Source organism: Mobula birostris, chromosome 31 (genome assembly GCF_030028105.1).
Source record: "Mobula birostris isolate sMobBir1 chromosome 31, sMobBir1.hap1, whole genome shotgun sequence".
Taxonomy (NCBI): Eukaryota; Metazoa; Chordata; class Chondrichthyes; order Myliobatiformes; family Myliobatidae; genus Mobula; species Mobula birostris.
This window is the reverse complement of record NC_092400.1, coordinates 6791751-6811304: the sequence shown is the minus strand read 5'-3', so window position 1 is coordinate 6811304 and position 19554 is coordinate 6791751. Positions and strand designations below refer to the sequence as shown.

Below are 19554 nucleotides of genomic sequence, written 5' to 3'. Positions count from 1 at the left end.
TTGCTGGTGAGCATCTTTTAAGGATGTTTAGCCTGCGTGGCTGGAGACTCCGAAGTGAAGGGAGGGCAAGTCGGCCCATTGTATCAGACAGTGCCTGATTAACTGGAGCTGCTTTAGTTTGCTTCAAACCCAGGCTCGAGTTGACTGCCAGTGCCCAGTCCAAACATAGCTGGCAGCCGTCCAATAGGCAGCCTTAACAAATCTCCACACAGCGCAAAGCATGAGGCCCATATGTCAGGAGCTGGCGCCTCCACCACATATCCTGGCCCAGAATCAGAGTAGCTGAAAGTTAAGTACAAAGTGTGAAGGAACTGAATGTTAATACAACCGTCACGATGTTTCTTTGAACCACTGACACCTCAGGGATCAGCAACAACTGGGTGAGAACTGATATCAACACCATTGTTTGAACTCCACGTCTTTCAAAGACAGAACTCTAAATGTCATTTAAGTTCTTCCTTCCCCGTTTATAACTCTATCCTTTATGATTCTTACTTCAAAGGATTCCATTACAAGACTTTCTTTACAATTGCATCCTGAAGTGATTTATTCTGGCCTTTTTCCAAACTGTATTAAGTGGCAAGGTCTCCATTCAGTAACCCAGATGCTAATACAGAGACATTAAGATGCACCTTTGCCTGGAGTAAAATGTTACAAGGAAGCACGGAAGGCAGGTTTAAGTTTATTGATTTTATACATGTTTCTTACAGTAAGTTCTGGAATTGATAAGTGAGCAATTGGAATACATGTAGACTTTGTCTCGCACTTAACCTTATCCACACCCTTTCCTTCCTCTCCGTATTATTAGTCTAACAATGCAAGGTATTGTATTTCTCTTTGTGTGCTTTGTTGGGTAGATCAAAATGACTGATGGTTTAAGATGTTAAGGGATCTCTCTTGGACTTGCTGAAGTCTCGATGAATTACATAGTATTCTACTGAATTTTACAGTACAGAAACAGATCATTTTGCTCAATGCTTCTATGCCATTTTGCTTTGTTCCACCAAAGAGCCCTCCCATTTTCCAGTGCCTTAGTCTATCAGGATTAACTTCTGGTCCTCTTGCCCTCAAGTGCATACCCAGCTTTCCCCAATGTTGTCACGTGAATAATGACAGAAGTACTGGTAGATCTGCAGGAGCTTCTTTATTCAACAAAATGAGACACAGCACACTTCACAGTGAGACCCCTTTCGGAGGGAAAAACGCCTGCTTGACCCAACACTACATGACATTTTATATGCTAAAGATCAAAGAAAAATTCCGGACAATTCGATATTTGCAATGCTTTTTTTGAACTACACACCATCCTCACACATACTACAAACACACAAGTACACACAAATAACAAATTTAAATCAGCATTGTCTGGTCTTCTAATTAACTGCGGTACCTTCCTACTAAAACAACAGGAAATCTGGAGATGCTGGAAATTCAAGCAACACACATCAAAGTTGCTGGTGAACACAGCAGGCCAGGCAGCATCTCTAGGAAGAGGTACAGTCAACGTTTCAGGCAGAGACCCTTCGTCAGGACTAACTGAAGGAAGAGTGAGTAAGAAATTTGAAAGTTGGTTTACAGTCTTAGTAACCCATTGTTCAGAGATATATTTTGGATTTAATCTACAGTTCATATTTGAATCTGAAGAATGGTGGATGAAATTAGTTGCTGAAGTTATTTGTGAAATGTGCTAACCCGAAAAAACACTCTAATACCCAATATAACTCAGCACCTCGGCTGCATAATGTGATACAAAGAGCGCGAACATTACGCACCACAACAGCTTACAAATTCCTGGTAGGTTTTGGTTAATACTGAGTTATGTGAAGGGTTTATACTTTTGTCAGAAGAATGACAAGGTAAGGTAGAACTAGGGCTCATGGTCTTAGAAGGAGTAACAGAATGGGGAGACTTAGGGATACTTGAACACAGTTTAATGCAAGTTTGTAAATAGAGTACGAGAACAAGGAAGGCATAATGAACCTTTATAAAACAATGTTTCATCCACAACATGTGGCTGATATACATTCACTCGTATGCATTATAGGGGTCAAAACTGTTCTTCATTGATCCAGCTTCCTGAACACAAAATCTAGGCACACTAGACCAATTCCAGTTGACAATGTCCCATCAAATGGGCATCGATGGCTTTGTAGCTATTCTAGATGTCAATCTAAGTGGATGTTAGCCTGTGACCTATGGACATTAGCGACCTATTGGCTGTAAAATGAGTGAGCAGAGCGAAACAAAGATTCCATTCGGAATTCTGAAGCTGCCAACAACAGGGTCATGTTATAATTTTGAATTGAAATTCAGTGTAGTCTACCCCAATCACCTTCCTGGGAATTAGCAAAAAAACATCAAAGCATAGCAGGAGTAAGCACTATCAATCAATACCATCATGGCTAATCATCCAAATTCAGTTCCATGTTCCAGCTTTTTCCCCATATCCTATGATCCCCAAGAGTAATATCTAACTGTTTCAATTAATGATTTGGCTTCAATTACTTTCTGTGGTAGAAAATTCCACAGCTTCCCTGCTATGTTTTGTAATTCCAGAGTTAAAAAATACACGTGGACTAAGATGTTAACTGTCCTGTGCTATCACCAGTGGGATCATCAGTTGATCTGCCACCTGTCTTCAGGAGTTTCAGCCCGTTTATGATCAAGACTCCCTTAAGGTGGTGGGCCAGCAGTGCTAAGGCACCACCTCCCACTGGTGAGCTTAAAAACTCGGCATCTGCATCTATCAGAGTTGTTGGTCACTTCCATCCAACAGATAGTCTGCTCTTCAGGTGTCTATGCAACTACTGAAGGGTTTGCAAGATATGTATACACTGTCTGACTATTTGCCCCTCTGGACGTACTTGGTCCACACCCATGCTGATCCTTTCTCTGCTGCCTCAGCTACAGCCCTGCTGGTTGACTTGATCTCTCTTCTAGTGAAGCCAAGGTCACACAGCCACTTCTGGAAAGTGAACGCAATAAACCCACGGCAGCCTACTTCGAATGGATAGCATGAGACCTTCCACCCTCTGTCTCTGCACTCTGATCTTAATTCTGCATACTTGGTTAACTTGTGCTCATGGGCTTCATCACTGTTGTCTTCCCAAGGGACTGTGAGTTCACCAATAACCACTTCTCTACTGGCGTCAGACCATACGATTACATCTGGACTCAATGTGGTGAAGGCTATTTGCTCTGGGAAACTGCCTTTCCCATCCAGGTCAGCCTTGACACACCAATCATTGGCTGAAGAAAGTATGCTTGATCGTGAGCCTGCGCTGTACACCCTTGACTTGGAGCCTTCTTTCACAAATGATATGCGATGTTCTGTGCAGCATGGGGCATGAGATAAGTTGTGCTGCAGTACTCTGTGCTCAGCCGCTTCTGTTACAACTTTGAGAATGTTGTTATGTCTCCAAGTGTACATGCCACTAGGAAGATTGACGCTGTATGCACTCAAAATGTGTTGAAGTATTCCCTTCTCGCCACAAGCTGCACACCTGTCTCTCTTATCTTCATACCAGGTGCTGAGGTTGGCAGGTGTTGGGAGCAGGTCGTACGCTGCTCTGCATAGAAAAGAAATGCGGAGCTGTTCCATCTGCCACAGAACATTCCAAGATAGATGTCATTGATCAGCACTTTCCTACCAGGTCCAAGCCCCTTCTCCTCTTCTCTTCTTCTACCTCTCGTATTCCTTACAAGCTCAGGGCACTCCTTACCTGTAGAAGATGACCACCACTTGTGGGATGTCCATCCAAGTCCCTGGCGGCCTAGCTGGATAGCCCCAACCATCTCCTTGTGCTTCAACCTAGACTCTGCCTCATCAACTGCTACACGGGCTGACCACTCCCTGCCTGATCTCACATCCGGCTGGGTGTTCTTGACGACAGGGTCTTTTGAGTCTCGAAGCATCAAGAATGATCTTACCTTGGCTACCTTGACCTCCTCAACAACTGGGATGGTAAGCTTTGTCTGGCTACTGTGGATTGCAACATTGGTGAGGCTGCTCGGTACTCCAAGCCACTTCTTCACATACTTGTAGATCTTCCGTTCCATTGCCTCAACATGGGACATTGCCATTTCATAGACAGTTAGTGGCCACATTATCTGTGGCATCAGTCTGTACTGCAAGCACCACAACAACTTGCCAGCAAGCCACACTTGTCGACAGACATCAGACCTCTGCTGATCTGTTCTCCTGTCTCTTGAACCCTCTTGGTGTCTCTCAGCTCCTCTGTGTACCATCGCCCGAGGCTCTTAACTGGTTGGTCCTGAATGGATGGAATCTCCTCTCCACAAAGGGTGGAATGAAAGTAAACCAGCTTTCCTCTCCGAAGAACAAGGTTCCTTGACTTCTTGACCTTGAACTTCATTCTTCCCCAATCCATTAGCTCCTCGAGTCCAGATAGTACATTTTCCACTGCCTCCATGCTGGGACCCAAAACAGTGAGATTGTCCATGAACGCTCATATTGGTGGTAACTCCCCTCCACCATCATGTGCGACACCTGGTCCCACTGGTTATTCAGTCCTCACAATGACCTCCATGGCTAACACAAAAAGGATGGGTGAAATTGCACATCCCATTGGGATTCCAACATCCAAGCTCTGCCACCTAGTTGTAAACTGCTGAGTGGAAAACCTCATCCGGAAATCATTGTAGTACTGCATAACAAGGTTCCTCACCTTAGCAGGAATCTATAGGAATTCCATCGCAAACTCAGTCAGGACATGGGGAACAGAACCATACACATTTGCCAGATCAAGCCAAACTACAACCAGATTTTTTCTCAACTTTTTTAACTCCTGGATGGTATGCCATTTCATACTAGAATGTTCGAGGCATCCTGGGAAGCCTGATATTCCTGCCTTCTGCACAGTTGTATTTACTAGTCCATTCTCTATCACAAATGAAGATATTCTTTCTGCCAGAATGCCAAACATAATCTTCCCCTCTACATTCAGGAGCGAAATTGGTTGGAACGGATTCAATGTAGAAGAATTCTATTCCGTCGGGATGTATACTCCTTCAGCCTCACTCCATGACAAAGGAACAACACCTTGTCTCCACACCACCTTTAACAATCTCAAGTGTTTCCTCAGCTGTTCACACTTCTTGAACACCTTATACGGCACTCCATTAGGTCTTGGCACTGAGCCTGACCTTGCCTTTCTGATGAACCATTCAACTTCTGCCAGTTTGGGTTCTGACAGATCGAACTTCACTCCTGGCTTGGTAGACTTCACAAGCCCTGAAATGTCAAGCAAAGGAGCCTCCCACTGTTCGTTAGAGTAAGTGCTTGACAGGTGATCCTCAAGTTCTTGTTGGAAGATGTAAGCTGCCCACTCTTACTTTGTTCAAGTAGTTTCTTTGTGATCTCATGTGGGTTCTCAAAGAATGACTTTCTTGCCTTCTCTCTCTTCTTTCTCTTTTTACTTTGTGACTCTGCACGACGGAGTGATGCTAACTTTATTCAAAAATGCTCTCGGAGATCAGCAAGCCCTGACTTGTCACCCTCACTTGCTACCTTCCACCTCTGTCTCAACAATCTAAGCTTTCACCTCAACCTACTAACCTCCTTCTGACGCCTGCTTGGTTGCTGTGTAGGCTTTGCTTTCTTCAACTCAACCAAACCAAACCTGTATTTTCCAACATCGTAAATCATATCGCCCATCACTTCCAACTTTCTCTTTGATGTTCCCCTGAGAGTGTTCTCCAACATCATACTGATATCCTCATCAAACACACGTCAAGCCTTCTCATCTGCCATTGCTGGCCACTTGACCTTCCTCTTCTTCTCTACCTCCTCACCACCGCCATCATATGAAGGATCTACCTGGATTCTGTGGTCTGAAACCTGACCTGGGTTATCTCTCGTCTGACCTGGAGTATGATGACTCTCTCCAGAGCAAATCGCTGTGGCTTGTGAATCAGTGGTTGAAAAGACCACATCATCTGTGCTTGGTGAAGTAATTTCATCTTCATCCACTGGGATGGAATAGCACTTCAACTTTGCTTGGTGGACTCGTAAACATTTAATACTGGAAAACACTCTCCCACACCAACACACTGGACACTCAGAGCCTCTTATCCTAGCTCTTTGTCGTAGTCGTTCCCTGTAATTAACTGTATCCGTCCGATTGGGTCCATCATTCTCCCTCCCTCTCGGAGGACGCCAAGGTTATGTTTCTCCGTGTAAACTAGAAGCTTCAGGAGGTGGGTGCTCTTCTGAGCTGGTAGCCGGACTGCCAAACCCTGACAACCCCGGTGCCAGTCTTTCCTGGCTGTCGGCTGTCTCTCCACGCTGTCACCGGACTATTCCCGGTTACCAGCCAGACTATTCCTGGTAGTCACTGGTAGACAGAACATTATTGAAAGAAAAATGTGGAAGCTGGGAGATGTGTGTTTATTTACTTCTTTTTTTGTGAGGTTCTCTCATATGATATGGTGGCGTATTGACGTATGCCATTCACATACTTGTTAATATAAACAGTAATGAATTACATAAGAATAAAGAATGCCTAATCAAACAAAAGATTAGCAATATTACTGAAATATTAAATACGCAGCATTCACCACTTTCCGGGAGAAGAAATTTCTTCTTAACTCAGTCTTGAGTGACTTGCTACATCTCCTTGAACTGCACAACTAGTCCTGCATTCCCTTGCCAGTGAGGAGATCTTTCTTGCATCCAATCTGTTAGATATTGCGGATCTCTTTTTATTCTTTGAAACTCAAATGAATATAATTGTCTCAATTTCTCTTTGTACAGCAGTCCTGCCATCCAGGAACTTTTGCAGAACTTCCAAAGCAAGAACATTCTTCCTCAGTTGAGTAGCCGATTTTTTAAGGAGACCAACACTGCGTGTGATATTTCACGTGTGGCCTCACAAAGGCTCTGTACATTTGCAGCAAGACACCCCTGCCACTGTACTTAAATTGACTTCAAAAATATCAAGAACGTACAGACATTATAGTCAGCTTGTGTATTAGGTTTTAGACCATGAATCTCTCAATTAATGTCTGCCCATTACTAAATTCAGACCTGAAAATGAGTCCTGAATACTTTTTTTATATACGCAAAATTGTTTGAAGAACCAATGACAGCACTCACTGAAGGAACTGAGTCTGGTTGATAAACCTACAATCTGCCACGGTATTTAATGGGTTACATTTATGAAGCAATTGAGGAAAAGGATCTCAGACAGTAAATCGTTATATGCAGTTTTCATGACAAAAATGGTGGCCAATCAAGTTCAAAGATTAACTGGGGCTCAGAACAGTTCAGTTAAATAACTGGAGCGTTTGCAGCAAACTGCTTTTGGCACCAGGTTGTCTCTTGAAACGACCACACCCTCACAAACCCAACCCTTTCTCTTCATCCTTTTCCATGATGACAGACTTTGGAATTATTGGAATCAGACTTCTACTGAAGTTTAACTTCATGTTCTCTCTCCTGTACTTCTCAAATGGAAGAAAGCTGTTTTTATCATCTGCTGGGAGACTTGGTGATCTGACAGAAATTTTTACACAGGTCACTAGCCAAGGACTTGTCTTATTTACATGGCTACCTGTTAACAATGTGTACACTATACGTATGTAAAAATATACTTATGAGCAAATATGAGTTTAGGACTTATGTTGCTTTATGTAACCAGAACTAAAGGCTTTGCATTGTGCATTTTATCGCTTCATTTCAGTCCACTGCTTGGCAGTGGATAATTAGGTATTTCTCTATAGTTACAATATACAGTTCTGTTTATGCCAAGAGCTTTCCTAACATTATAGTAAAGGAAGAAATGGTTAATCTGAGTACAGTGCACAAGCAAAACTCTGCTGTGGATACTAAAAGAGAGCACTTTCACCCTTAGTTAGACAGCACTACAATGTTGTATAAAAAAGCCAGTTAAATGGAATTCATTGTACGGCTTGCTCAACTGCAACCTACAGGATTGCCAGGACAGACCACTCAGATATCGTGCAGACTATAACTCCAGATCATCCGGTCTTCTATAAATATCAAGTGACGAGTCATATAAATCAAGTAATGCAAAGCGTTATAGCTGGTGGCGTGTTCATCCTTCCAGAGATTCTCCTAGGATTTGTAATCAGTAATGCCTAGCAATTCAAATGTAGAAGTAGTGATTGAATTAGATAACTTTACTGTTCAAATAAAGGTCACATCCTAATTGATTAACAAGTGCTTGATTAGTCTTCCTAGACAAAATCTTTGGGGAAAATATATTTCTATACCATAGATTAAGGATATTATCAAATTAATCCTTTGAAAATGAAATTATCTTGCTTCCTTTTGACGTTTGCATTAAATATTGATTTTACATAAGGCAGTGCTTGTACTTACAATTGCCTTTTTGATCCATTAGGGAATGTGCTGATTTCTCTTCTGAAGAAGGACTCTATGCTGCTGTCTTTGGATGAATAGATGAGCTTTCCATTTCCTAGCTAACACTAGTTACACAATAAACATCACGAAAAATTGACCAACTGGCTACCTAATTCATTTTATGTTTATAGAATCTGCACAAATGCTTTTACATTTAAAAATAATTGGCTACAAACAAAATTACAACAGCCTGAGGTTGCGATCAACCTTATATAAATACAAGTCTGTCTTTTTATTAATACTAACATTGCTGGCGATGAATATATCCCTTGAGATAATTCTATAAACATTCTTTTATTTTTCTGCCCCATTGGTGAAGTCAATGTTTGGCTGTGACATTGAGCTGAGGACTGAAAAGTCACCTTTGATTCCAGTTGAAGGTCCTATACCTGCAGGAATAGCACGACCCTCCGATCGTTCTCCAGCTAACTATATTGAAATAAAATAATCAGTTTCCATTCATGCCACCGGCTCTTGCGGAACAGTGTGGACATAAAATGAGGGATTTAATCACCTGCAGAGCAATCATCACTACATGCAAACAAAGGTGTATTAGTAGGCATCCAAAACGTGATATGACTGCAGTGCAATGAATTTTATTTAAGTGGAAATTCCAACAGAAGGCCAATATACAGTGAGCTGAACTTCGGTCAGAAACTTTGGAAGAAAAAACAAAGCAATTGACAAAGAAGTTATAATTAATTCAGACCAGACATGGAATGTTGCAGGAGCTGTGAAATCAGAATGTGCCTATCCTGTAATGAGTGGACGATTATGTGGAGTAATACTGTAAATATTAACCCCATTGGCTGGACAGCACATTCTATCTTCAGCGTGATCTACTTCCTGCAAAATCATTTTGTCATATTTTTTATAACTGTCCTGCAAAATATATATTTTACTGCAGTGTACCACATAATACCATAAGACCATAAACAATAGGAGCAGAATTAGGCCATTCTGCCCATTGGGTCGGCTTCACCATTCCATCACGGATGATTTATTACCCCTCTCAACCCATTTTCCTGCCTTCTACCTGTAACCCTTGATGCCCTGACTAATCAAGAACCTGTCAACCTCCATTTTAAATATACTCAATGACTTGGTCTCAATGGTTGTCTGTGACAATCAGTTCCACAGATTCACACTGTCTGGTTTAAGAAATCTCTCCTCTCCCCTACTCCAATTCCCAAGCAGAGCTGATGGCATGCCTTATTTATGACTGCATCAATGTGTTGGGTCCAGGATAGAGCCCCCAAGATGTTGGCACCCAGGAATTTGAAGTGGCTGCTCCTATCCAGGACTGACCCCTCAGTGAGGAGATTTGATATGTCACAGAAGCCTTTTGCAGATTTCTACAGACGTACGTTGGAGAGCATTCTGACTGGTTGTTCACAGTATGATATGGAGTCTCCAATGCACAAGATTGAAAGAGGCTACATAGGGTTGTAGATACAGCCAGCTGCATCACGGCTATGACAGCCCCCATCATTGAAGACATCTTCAAGATGCGGTGTATTAAGAAGGAGGCATCCGTCACGAAGTATCCTCACCATCTAGAATATGGTCTCTTCTCGTTAATATCACCAGGAAGGAGCCTAAACAACCACTCTCAATAACTCAGAAAATTTCTTTCCCTCTGCCATCAGATTCCAGCACCCAGGAACATGAGCTCATTAGTTCCAATTTTTTTTTGCTTTTCTTTTTGTTTAAAATTCACAGTAATTTTGTCTTTGCACCGTACTGCTCCTGCATAAATAACAAATTTCAATTCATATACTGTAAGTCAGTAATAATAAACCTGAATCTGATTTTGTTTGGAACAGTGTCTCACTGTCGGAGGTTCTGTTCGGACATAAATTATCTTATGGCACTACTTTGAAGAAAGAAGAAGTTCTTTTCAGTGTCCAGATAGTGATTAGAGGACCTGTTTTCAACTGGGGCAATAATTGCTGGTCAGGAGATGAGAGGTAAGGCTTCCGCTGTTCATTCAGTATGTTCACCATGGAGATATGTCGCCTGACTGTACGTCACTCTTCAGCACCACATTAAGGTGTTTTGTCACATTACAATTTTACAGCTCTCCAGGGGAAGGCTGAAGCACACAGTTTTCTGATTTAGAAGTGACAGTGCTGTATATGGAAGAAGAATCTTTCTGTTCTGGCTGTCCTCCGCTCCACAGCCATCTACAGTCTTCTCTTTGGAAGTACTGAAGCCATTCCAGCACTGGACAGCCATCTTGTCAGACATTTTAGATCTTTGTGACAAATTCCTTGCAGAATTCCAAGGGCCATTATACTTTGTACTTCTAGTCTCCCCAGTGCACTTAACAGTTAGCCTTTCATTCTTTGTAAAGGAATACCGGTGACTCAGTATCCACTGGGATTTTCCTTCAACGCACACACTACAAAGCAAATCTAATCTGGTCGGATCAGATTATACATGTTTTCTGGGTACTCACTTTATGCTGATCACTATCACATCCTGTATATCTCTGAATTCTATACATTACATCATTGGCTTGGCACACACTGCCCCAGCCTCTCTGAATCACGTTGGAACAATTAGTAGCTGTGCCTGCAAAACAAAATGATAGTCCCCAGTTAACCACACACCCAAGTATTAAATGACACATGTCTTAGTCACACAGATCATTCACCTCCTTTTCCATTCACACATTGATAGATCACATTTAAGCCTGAGTATACGTCAGTGCACAGAGAAGATAATTACCTTGAGGTGAATCTGCTTCAAAATACTTCACAGAAACTCATTCATAAAACCAGGGTCATTTTGGAACACCTCTTCCAAATGAGCAGTTGAATAATGCCGACTTTGTCAAAGAGATTATACCTTCTCTGCACAGAGATCAGGAAGAGGAACTCAAGAAAGTAAGTTGACCAGGTTAGTAAACTCTGTCACCCAAGATGGAGAGAGCATTGACAAACAGGAGATGCAGACTTACTGTGGCCTATAATTACCATTGATATTACATAACCTAAATCCCTCCTTATCTCTGTAGCCCTTTGTAGTCCTCATCTCTGATACCTCACTCCTCCTTTTTTGAATTCTTGAGCACTTTGATTTCAACTGTCCCATCAGCAACCTTCCAACTCCTCCATCTTCAGCTGGAGGAACTTCGGTTCTCTTATTTTACCTCACATCTCCTTCCCTACTAAAGATTCCACATCCCCACCCCAGTACTCCAGCTTCCCTCCTTTGCCACTGCTCTGGTAGTGCCCACAATGGGTATTTCAACTTTGAAACTTAGTGATTCAGAAGAACCACACAAAATGCTGGAGGAATTCAACGAGTCAGGCAGCAACCATGGAGTAAAATGGCCAGCCGATTTTACTCCTTCAGACACTCATTTGGACTGGCAAGAAAGATGAGAGATAGCCAGCATAAAAGAATAGGGAGAGGAGCTGGGGATGAGCTGGTGGGTGATATTTGGATCCAGGTGAAGATGATAGGCAGATGGGGGAGGTCTTTGTGGGAATGATGTAAGAAGCTGGGAGGCAATTGGTGGAAGAGATAAAGTGCTCACAAAGATGATTTCTGATAGGAGAGGCGGGTGGACCATGGAATAAAGGGAATGAGACTGGGAGCAGAACCACAGGGAGTAGTGTGTAGTGGATGGAGAGTGTGGGGAAGGGGAAAGAGATAGAGTGATAAGCTGGTTGGAAAAGGGAAAATGAATGGGGGGGTGGGGGTTGGAAACAGAAAGGAGTAGTTACCAGAAATTGATGTTAGATCCATGTCAGGTCAGACTATCAAGGCAGAACATGAGGTGCTGCTCCTTCTAATCTTCATCTAGCTTCCATTAGGAGAAAGGAGAACCAGTTTCTGATTACACCTTCTCTTTTCCCTCTCCCACCACTCCATCTACCATCACGCACAGGTTTCGCCCTCCCCACCTCTAATCCTTTATTCCATGTCCATTCTTCTCTCCTTTCACATTTCATCTTACTCAGCTCGTTGTCACTTCCATCTATCACCTCTCAGCTTTTTACATCACTCTCACTCTCTCCCTTCCCCCTCACTTGGATCCAATCATCATCCACCAATTCATGTTCCACTCCCACCTTCTACCCACTCATACTGGCTTCTCCGCTCATTCTTTCCATTCCTGATGAAGGATCTTGACCCAGAATGTTCACTATCCATAGTGATGAAGAGCTTTGAGAACTTGGTGATGAAACCAAGCTAAGGAGTCACTTGGATACGCTCCAATTTGACTACAGTGCAACAGGCCCACAGCACAACAGGCCCACAGCCTTCCCCACCATTAAGCATATCTACACAAGACATTGTTGCAGGAAAGCATCATCCGGGTCACCCACCAGCCAGTACATGCACTCTCCGCACTGCTGCTATCAGAAAGAAAGTACGGGAGCCTCAGGACTCACACCACCAGATTCAGGATATTTATTACCACTTGATCATCAGGCTCTTGAACCAAAGAGGATAACTTCACTTGACTTCACTTGCCCCATCATAGAAATGTTCCCACAACCTAAGGACTCACTTTCAATGACCCTTCAACTCATTTTCTCAATATTTATTGCTTATGTATTTATTACTATTTATTTCTACTTGTATTTACACAGTTTATTGTCTTTTGCACACTGGTTGAGTACCCAAGTTAGTGTGGTCTTCCACTGATGCTATTTGGTTATTGTTCTATCATGGATTTATTCAGTATACCCCCCCAAGAAAATGAATCTCAGGGTTGTATATCGTGACATTTATGTACTTTGATAATAAATTTACTTTGATCTTTGAACTTTGAAGAATACAAACAGAAATCACCCCAGTTCTTTAAAAGTGAATCCATTGAAATATTGCAGAGGAACTTTTGGGGAATGTACAATGACATAAAGAATTCTGACAGCAGATTCCTATTAGGACATCCCATCATTTGCTGGCATCTTGTAAACCCAATAAAATTTAATGCTTCACTGTGTTTGGCATAATTATGTGTCAGATTAGATTTTTCATGAATTAACAAATTAGCCAGCTCTTCCCTCAGAGAGTCTAGATCTTCTACTCTTCAAGGAATTTAGCTCGTAAAAATGAACACACCAGTGCTTTGGTGTGTTGCTTTCAATAACCACACATATAATTCATGTGTCCAATGGGCTTACATCTTCTCTGGTTTAATTTCAAGAACACATTCGTTTGTAAACCTTTTCAGATTTTGAAGAGATTAATCTCATGTGTTCTGTTAGTTAATTGTGCAGAGGAGGTTTTGTTTTTTTGGAGTTGATGTTCTGTTGCATTCTGTTAGTTATTTGTGTGGGGGAAGGGTTGCCTGGGGGTCAATGTTCTGATGAATTCTGTTAGTTTTTTTGTGGAAGGGAGGGGTTGATGTTGGGGGGGGGGTCAATGTTTTTGTTCCTTTTTGTGTGGGGGAGGTGAGTTTTGGAGATTAATGATTGGGATGCCATTAATTTTTGTGAGGAGGGTGGGCTTAATGTTTCCCTCTCAGCATCTTTCACATTCTTTCTTCGCTTCGTGGCTATCTGGAGAAGACAAATTTCAGAGTTGTATATGGATGCATGCTTTGTTAATAAATGAACCTTTGAACCTTAACCTTCAATATTTAGAAACATACTTTATTACTTTAAATCTCTATAATCCACTTACTATTTTAAAAACAAGATGAGGATTCATATAAGAGAGAGGAAAGGTGTGAAGTCCTGGGAACAGGAGTAAAAGTAATTCACATTTCTTCCCATTGCAGTTGCATCAGTAACAATTCTGATTTAACCCATTTGTACTGACAGTTCCAGTTGCTTTCTTACCGGTACAAGACAGTGGTCCTTACCAGCTTACATTCAGCCTTATTTTGGAAGATTGATCATGAAACTAGATGTTAAAAATGGAAAGTGTGCAGGTGGAAAGTGAGACCATGACAGTCCTATACAATCACTGTTGCTAGTAGAGAAGATATCAGAGCTGAGGTAAAGCAAAGCCACAGAAAAATTGGAAGGTGAAGACTAGAGCTTTGAACTTAATACAATGAAGGCCAGGCAGCCTATGGAGATCAGTTGTCAGAAATCAGTTCAGGAGCCCAAAGAGGTGGCTTGCTCACCTTTCATCTCTATAATTGTAACTTAAATTCAGACCTCATTGTCAATCAATTTCCATTCAAACTGAATTCACTGCAGACTTGAGAGAGAAATGATTTATGTTTACGCTTTTGCAGCTAAGCAAAGATCAATTAGTATTTGCTATTTGACATGAGTTACAACCTTCAGTAGCTTCGCACCAAAACTTGATGAAATTCTAAATTAGGTCACACAGGATGCTCACTTTGTGGAATTTGGCCAACACTCCTCCCAACGAGGCTCCTGGAATAAATGAATCAGGAGGTCTTCTCAATGGTGTGACTTCTCCTTGTCCTACCTGCAGTAGAGGACAAAGTAGAACAGGCAGCATCTCCTTGCCCAGAGAGTACATCGCAGCCTTTAAACGTTTGTAATTATGTTTATACTTTAATTACACCTGGATACAATTTCTATTTGAAACAAAATTGAATGCCTGAAAAAAAGGTCAAAATTAGGGAGAGTTTTAATTTGACATGGAGCATTGGTCTTTCATTAGTGTTAATGTTATATTCCTATGGGCACTTCTCTGAATCTAATGCGTATTAGACATCAATACTATGCCAATTAACATTCATGACAGGTCAAGCAGGACAAGTGATTGGAGTAATGTATTGGGTGCCAAACTGCTCTCGACCATGGATTGAGCATCCTGATTGGTTGCATCAAAGCTTGGTTCAGAATTCCAATGCACAAGATTCCAGGGGGGTACAGAGAGTAGTGGACATAGTCTAGTCCATCTGGGCCAGCGCAGCCCTTCATTGAAAGCATGTACACGACATATATTATCAAGGACCCCACTATTTATGTAATGTCCTCTTCTCACTGTCAGGTAGGAGATACAAACCTGAAGTCCCAACCACCAGGTTCAGGATAAACTACTTTCTTACAACTGCTTGAACTGTCTGGCATAAATGTGGCAATGGGCACTATGGATCATATCTTGTACCATCATAGACTTGCTCCTAGTTGCATTGTGGCCGTAATATCTGGCTTTATACAGTCTTTTTCTTCAGTACCTTGTATAATTAATATTTAATTTATGTTTCAAAGGTTTCAAAGGTACATTTAAAGTCAGAGAAATGATACAATATACATCCTGAAATTCTTTTTCTTCGCAACTATCCATGAAAACAGAGGAGCGCCTCAAAGAATGAATGACAGTTAAATGTTAGAACCCCAAAGCCCCCACCAGCTCCCCCCCCACACATAAGCAGCAGCAAAGCAACGATTCCCCCCTCCGCACGAGCAAAAAAAGCATCAGCGCCCCCCACTGAACACTCAAGCATGCAGCAAAACATCGATAAAGACACAGACTTGCAGTACCCCAAAGACTACTCGTTCACCCAGTAATTCAACATGCCACAGGCTCTCCCTCTCCCTGATAATGGAAAAAGGTGTTTCCCCGTTTCACAGCGAGAGGGGAGACATAACAAGCAACTCACTGATTTTCATTGTTAAGAGTCCGTTGTGTCGCTTTTTCTAAGCTCTGTGCCCAAAGAACTCGGGTCTCTGGGCACACAGCCAGCAGCCAGCTTTCTGCTTTTGATCTTCCATGTCCTCCCACGACATACCAGACGGCAGCACCCACCTCGAGTCCACTCACCTCCAGAGCCACGAAATCCCAAAACTCCGAAGGCACACTAGTCTTCTAGGCCGTGTCCTTGGCATATCAAATAGCAGCCAGTCGTGAGACCCCAATAGTGGGTTCCACTCCCGCAAAGAACTGAAGTCAGCGTGTAACTTCAGGTCAGGGTCTTCAAAAGAACCCTGAAGGGGAAAAATAGAGATATTAAAGATAGAAATAGAGCTGGTTCCAAAGATGCAAGTAAAGGAGTCACTGTTAGGCGCCATTGTCTCCTAAGCTCCACCCCTTGTGTTCTATGTACTCTTGAATTGGTGTACCTGTGATGCTGCTGCAGGCAAGTTTTGCATTGTACCTGTACTTGTATGCACTTGACAACAAACCAGGCCTGGCTTAAATTGGTTGTGTATTGTGTGCATGGAACTTCTCTGTTAAATTAATGAGTTCCTGGAATCACTGTTTTCCATTTCCAGTGGCCGTTCCCAAAACCTCCTACAATCTCATGAACGAAAGGTGATGTTAACACTTTGAACCATCCGCACAACTGCACAGTAGGAAAAGATAACATGGAACAGACAACGTAAGATAAACATTCAAGCTTGTCAAAAATTGTTCCCTTCACCTGAACCGCAATGTAGCATAAAATCTGGCCCATTGTCTCTCTCCTTAGCCTTGCCTGTTCTGACAATATTAATGAGTTAGGCAGTTAGGATCCGTGACTCACTAGGCACTTCTATAACTTTGCAGCTTGCCTTGATGAATGGCAGCAATCTGGGGGAAATCACAAAATTTTGACTCAGGCATCCATATAAACAAGCCAAGGTACCCCAAGTATAGTTTGTACAGTACTTCAAAGTTCAAACTAAATTTATTATCAAAGTATATATATGTCACCATATACAACTCTGAGATTAATTTTCTGGTAGGCATAATCAATAAATCCATGATAGAATAATAGCCAGAATAGAATCAATGAAAGACCGCGCCCACTAGAGCATTCAAACAGTGTGCAAAAGAAAACAAATTGTGCAAATACAAACAGAAATACACACACACACACACACACACACACAAATAAATAAATAAATAGATAGATGGATAGTTAGATAGATAAGCAGACAATTTTGAGAACATGAGATGAAGAGTTTTTGAAAGTGAATCCATAGGAATATTTCAATCACAAGGCAAGTGACGTTGAGTGAAATTATCCACTCTGGTTCAAAAGCCTGATGGTTGAAGGGAAATAACTGTTCCTGAACATGGTGGTGTGAGTCCTGATGCTCCTGTATCTTCTTCCTCATGGCTGTAGCAAGAAGAAAGCGTGACCTAGATGGTAGAAGTCCCGAATGATGGATGCTACCTTCCTACGATAACACTCCATGTAGATGTGCTCTATAGTGGGGCTACACCATATCTATTACATTTTGTTGAATTTTCCTTTCAAGGGCATTGGTGTTTCCATACCAGGCTGTGATACAGCCAGTCAATAACCTCTGCACCATACATGTATTGAAGTTTGTCAAAGTTTTTAAATGTCACACAGACTCTTTGCAAACTCCTAAGGAAGTAAAGGAACTGTCAAGCCTTCTTCATAATTTACATTCTGAGCATAGGGCAGGTCATTCGAGTGGATAACACTGAGGAATTTAAAGCGGCTGATCCCCTCAACCTCTGATCCTCTGTTAAGAACTGTCTCATGGACCTCTGGTTTCCTTCTCCTGAATTTAATAATTATCTCCTTGGTCCTGCAGACATTGAGTAAGAGTTGGCTTCATGCAGATGGGGCACAGAAGAAAGTACCAAATGCTCATTGGGAATGAAAATGCAACTCTATTACATTTATTACATTCCAACCATCAAGCCCCTGAACCAGCGGAGATCACTGTTCTCACCTCAACACTGAACTGATCACTGAACACTATCTATGGACTCACTTTCAAGGGCTCTACAACTCATGCTGCAGCATTATTTATTTATCTATCTATCTATTTATTATTATTATTATTTACTTTACTGCATTTGCACAGTTTGTCTTCTTTTGCACATCAGTTGCTTGTACATAGTTTTTCATTGTATTCCTTTGCTCTATTGTGAAAGCTTGCAAGAAAATAAATTTCATTGTAGTATATGATGGCGTGTACATACTGTACTTTGATAATGAATTTACCTTCAACTTTGAACGTAACTGATAAAGATTCCCTTCAATTGTCTTCTTTCTGCCATTAACAGAACAGCAGACCCCAATACTGACCAAACCTAACCAAACCACTTTAATCCTTGCCACGTTGACTCTCAGCGAAACCTCAACAATAGGACCAACGCTCAGTGTGGTGCAGGAGAGAACGCTGCATTGTTGGGCTTGTTGTTCTTTTGATCAGCCACTAAAATGGAAATCTGGTTGGTGATTTAGATCACTTCTGGCTGCACTCTGAGGAAGAAGGACGCAGATTCAAGGACTAATCCAGGGAATCAGCACAAAATTCAGGCTTTAGGACTGCAGAAGTGACCTGCCTCCCCTCTTGAATAGGTGTGAATGATCCCACGGTGGTATGTCATTAAAAATTTAGGAAGTCCTTCATTAAAGATAAAAATTAATCTTCAGCCAACATCAATTCAAATGATAAATTTCACTGAGTTCCAGGATGTCCTAAGTCCATGAAGGCTGCAAAACAAATGCAAATCAGTTATTTTCTTCAATGCTAAGAATCCTATGACCCAATGCAGTGAATAGCCATATGCTTCTCTCAATAACACCACCAAAATCATTTCAGTCCTTCATTTTAACTCTGCTTAAAGGATGCATTGTCACCAAACCCAGGGTTAATGTAATCTGATTATTTTTAAAGTATGAAGTTAATCTTAAGAATATCTCCAAAAAGGTAGTTGATGCTTTAGGGCTTAGTTGAAATCACAGCCACAATTTTTTCTGGTTTTCTAATCTTCCAGTGGCAATAGTACCTAAACCCTCCATTCAGGCATCCGGTAATCAAAGTGAAATGATATTTAAAGGGCTGATAAAGTTTGGAACATTAAGCACCAAGAGAATCTCTGGATATGCTTCATGTAATTTATGAAAGTTACCAACACACCGTGACATCAAAAACCCTGACAAACTTCCATAGATGTGTAGTGGAAAGTGTACTGACTGGCTGTATTATGCCCTGGTATGGGAATGCTTATGCCTTTGAATGGAAAATCCTATGAAAGGTAATGGATTTGGCCCGGTACATCGTGAGTAAAGGCCTCCCAACCATTGGGTACACCTACATGAAACGCGGTTGTAGGAAAGCAGCATCCATCATGATCCTCACCCAGGCCATGTTCTTTTCTTGCTGCTGCCATCAGATAGAAGGTACAAGTGCCTCAGGTCTCATACCACCAGGTTCAAGAACAGTTACTACCACTCAGCCATCAGGTAAAAGAGGGTAACTATGCTCATCTATTGAGATGCT

The 19554-nt window shown here is 41.7% G+C and overlaps 1 long non-coding RNA gene across 1 annotated transcript; it reads left to right on the top strand.

Moving 5' to 3' along the window:
* Nucleotides 1-390: 390 nt before the first annotated feature.
* LOC140190939 (uncharacterized) lies at nucleotides 391-8489 on the top strand. The gene is made up of 3 exons (XR_011883722.1): nucleotides 391-670; nucleotides 1410-1547; nucleotides 8388-8489. It is a non-coding gene; the product is annotated as an uncharacterized lncRNA (long non-coding RNA).
* Nucleotides 8490-19554: the final 11065 nt, after the last annotated feature.